The 3,793-nt window shown below is 36.7% G+C and overlaps 1 long non-coding RNA gene across 1 annotated transcript; it reads left to right on the forward strand.

Annotated features, from left to right (window-relative positions):
- Positions 1 to 26: 26 nt before the first annotated feature.
- Positions 27 to 2,946, forward strand: LOC124098936 (uncharacterized). Its single transcript, XR_006853748.2, has 3 exons — positions 27 to 1,123; positions 1,567 to 1,718; positions 2,752 to 2,946. It is a non-coding gene; the product is annotated as an uncharacterized LOC124098936 (long non-coding RNA).
- Positions 2,947 to 3,793: the final 847 nt, after the last annotated feature.

The following is a 3,793-nucleotide window of genomic DNA, read 5'->3' on the forward strand; positions in this document are numbered from 1 at the left end:
CTGCCCCCAGGATTTTGGAAGTTTGCATATATAGACTTGACCTCTGGACTGGTAGCAGAGACTAGAAAGTAGAAGCGGTGGCATGTTCATTATCTAGGTGGAAGGCCAGAGACCAACCACAGAGCTACAGCTTCTCTGTGAAAATTGTACGCTTTAGATGTGGCTGCCTGAGCTTCTGATTATACATCTGGTTTGAGGTGATGGCAGGTAAGAATAGGGGAATAGACTTCTAATTATAATTTTTGCCATTTTGAAAAACTTGTGAACCATCTGGGGTTCCAACCTTCATTGTTTGAGGCATCAAAATGTGGCGATGAATTAGCTTTTATGGATGAATTCTAAGGAATTCACTGATTTTATTTAATAAATAAAATAAGTGCATTTATAGATTATAAGCTCCATAAGACAGTGATAGATAAGGTGCTCTGAAATTTGAGTGTAGAGATCCCTTATGTTTGGTTAGCATTGCCCAGATATACTTTATTGGAAGGGATATATTAGAGCCAGGTTAAACTTAGTAAGTGCTATATATTGAGCCTTTTTAGTACCTATTATGTTACGTTTTTTAGATTCTAAATATTTTTATCATTTCTCAAACTACGTTTTCTCCTATTTTTGTGTACTTCACAATATTACATGACTGGTATTGTATAGTTCCTTATTTTGTACCTCATTTGTCATATTCATGGAGATTTTCATTTGAACTGTTCCAAAGGAGCAGACTTGTGTACTTGTAAAGGTTTGAGAAGAAACTCAGCACAGATGGTGAGCTTGATGAACTAAAAGTTCTGAAGAATGTGACATCAGGACCCAGTAGGGCACCGTACTACCTTTACCATCCAAGTACACCAAAGTACTAAATTTCTGGGAGGGCAGAGGATGCTGCAGATTTTTGTTTTCCACTCATTGATTTCTTTCATTTCAGTTGGTGATGACTGAGGTGCTTCAGATAGGAAAAACTCTGAGGCTCCCCTGGAATGAGTAATCAGCTATCCTGACTACAGACTGAACCTCTCGCCCCTGAGGATCCCCAGCAGTAGGACAAGGAAACAGAATCTCTCTTAGCAGTGGGAGAATTGAAATACCAGTGGAGTGGCTATGGAGTTGGAGAGCAGCACTTATTGTGAGGGGACTAATTCTTCTGGTGAACTGTTAACTGTTCTCCTATGTTATTTAATCTAGAATTAGGTGTGGTTTCTTCTTAATTCATGAATATATTGTGTACAGCTGATTAATTTCCTCCAGAAAATTGAACATCTTTTAATAATTTCTATTTTTAAAAGTTTGTATCTTTAAACAGCAAGGCATATGAAACCAATTACTCAGATTTTGTTCATTGCATGGTGTGGTTCTTATTTAAAGCTTAAGTCCAATTTGTATGTTTTTTTCATGTTGCCTTACCCATTCTTTACTCTTTGTGACTGATTTCATAATCAAAAATTTCTTTCTCATTGATCTTTGTAAATAATAATGATGATGATGATAGTAATAATAAACATAATATCTCTAGTTTTAAAAATACAGAGTTGTTTGAGCAGCAAGCTAATTGCTACTTCATGTTTCTAGGGGTGTCCTCTGCGGTTGGCCCACATGGTTTTTGGTCCTTTGCCAGGTGATGAAAAGTCAAAGAACAAGTTCATGTGACAGAAGAAAAGTAGTGTATTTGAAAACTACATGTCCAAGTTTCAGAAGGCTTAAAGAGAGCATTACTTATCCAGGTGAGTAAAAATACTTGTTTCTATTTCCTGAATATGTGGAACAAAAGCAATTCATTGTTCACTTAACTGTTTTTTTGTCTGTGCTTTCTGCTTTGAGATGATCACATAATTGAGATAAAAAGAGCTTAGAATTTTGGTTACAGAATTATACTTACATAGAGATAGGGTAAGAACAGTATTCTGCCATGGTAGTTCTTTTTGCTTTCTTTTAACATTTGCTTTTGAAGTGACTTTTTGCTGACATTAAAACAAAACAAAAATCTGATCAGCATAACAGCTGTCATTCCCAGGAATTGATAAGTGATTTTTCCTGGTCTATGACATCATAAGACTCTGCAGCCAGAGCCTCCCCAACATGGGGGGACAGTTGTACTTTATAGATGGGGAGAGGAATTGGTTCCAGATATGAGCTCACCCTGTGAAATGTAGACAACTATAAATAAGATTTTCAGGCATGGTGGTGCACACCTGTAATAACAGTGGTTTGGGAGGCTGAGGCAGGAAGTTTGTGAGTTCAAAGCTAGCTTCAGCACCTGCGAGGTGCTAAGCAACACAGTGAGACCTTGTCTCTAAAACACAAAATAGGGAAATAAGGCTGGATATGTGGCTGGATATATGATATGTGGTTGGGTGCACCTGAGTTCACTCCCCAGTACCAAAAAAAAAAAAAAAAAAAAAGATTTTCGTAGAGAAACAGAGTTAATCTGCTTTTAGATATAATCTTTCTTTTGTAGTTCTGGTTGGGTGAGGTAAAAAATAACTAGTTAAGAAAGGATATTTGAATTTTGTTGGAGAAAATTAAGTATATTAGATATAATTTGAAACATTTGTTCACTATTGTTTATCATGTTCTTCTTTTTCTTATCCCAATCCAGAGAAAATAAAGTTTCACTAAGAGATTTTGTGGTTTTCAGAAACAGGAATAACCAGCAATAACACATGATTATATATATGCAGTTTTGAAGTTGTTGTTGTTTGGTTTTTAATAAATAGTTCTCACATCAAAGGACACATGACATTTATTTCTTCACAGGTGCAGTATTGGGAAGTTGTTATAGAAGATGTTGGGAGAGATGAGAACATGATAGCCATGTTCAGAAGGGGCTTCAGTTTGGGGCACTGACCAAGTAGAAATCAGGAGGAAGATTGTAGAATTGGCTATTTGAGATCCCAGAAGCACCATGTCAGAGTTCCTCCTACAGTATAATATTGGTATGAATTATTATTTATAATAATAATTATTATTATAAGAAATCAAAATGTAGGAAGACACAGGTCAGGATGGAGTAGTTTCTAGGACCCTTTATTAAGCATGAAGTCAGCTGGAAAATACGTGGGTGAACATAAAGGATGAGAAGAATAAAGGTGGCATTACAGTACAAAGCCCAGTCATTCAGAAGGGAGAGAGATGGCACTTATAGCATTAATAGCAGGAGCAATAGTAGAAGGTCATCTCTACAGATAGTAATTAATTAGCTCAAGAAATGTTTCCTGACAGCTTAGTAAACACACATATACCAGTGAGCAGGATAGGGGTAGTAGGCAGAAAAACTATAGTAATGCAAAAAAAAAATTACAGATTGTGTTAATTCTTAATAGAGACATAAGAAAGATGAGAGAGAATAATTGGAGGGAGCCACTTTTTCTAGAGTGGTTAGGGAAGGCTTCTGTGAGAAGTTTCTCTGAGATCCAAAGGGTGAGAAGGAGTCAGCCATTTTAAGCTTTTGGAGAGGAATATAGGCAGATATCAGCAAGTGGAAATAGGGTTGATGTTTTGAGGAACAAGAAGGAAGGCTGTTGGAACAGAACTGAACAGAGGGAATTACTACATGGGAATAGTGGAAGAGTTAGCATCCAAGTCATGGAGGGTCTCTAGGAGTTGAATTTTATTCAAAAAACAATGGGAAGTCATTGAAGGGTATTAAGGAGGAATAACATGATCTGTTTCATATCTTAAAAACATCTCCCTGCCTATTGGGAGACAAATAGACTAGTGTAGAAGCTGGGAAACCACTTAGGAAGCCATTAAAGTAAACTAGGCAAGAACATTCAGAGACTTAAACAAGGGCAGTGGC

Source organism: Marmota monax, unplaced genomic scaffold (assembly GCF_021218885.2).
Source record: "Marmota monax isolate L192 unplaced genomic scaffold, Marmota_monax_Labrador192_F-V1.1 WCK01_AAM20220418_F8-fsc03124, whole genome shotgun sequence".
In the NCBI taxonomy this organism is placed as follows: domain Eukaryota; kingdom Metazoa; phylum Chordata; class Mammalia; order Rodentia; family Sciuridae; genus Marmota; species Marmota monax.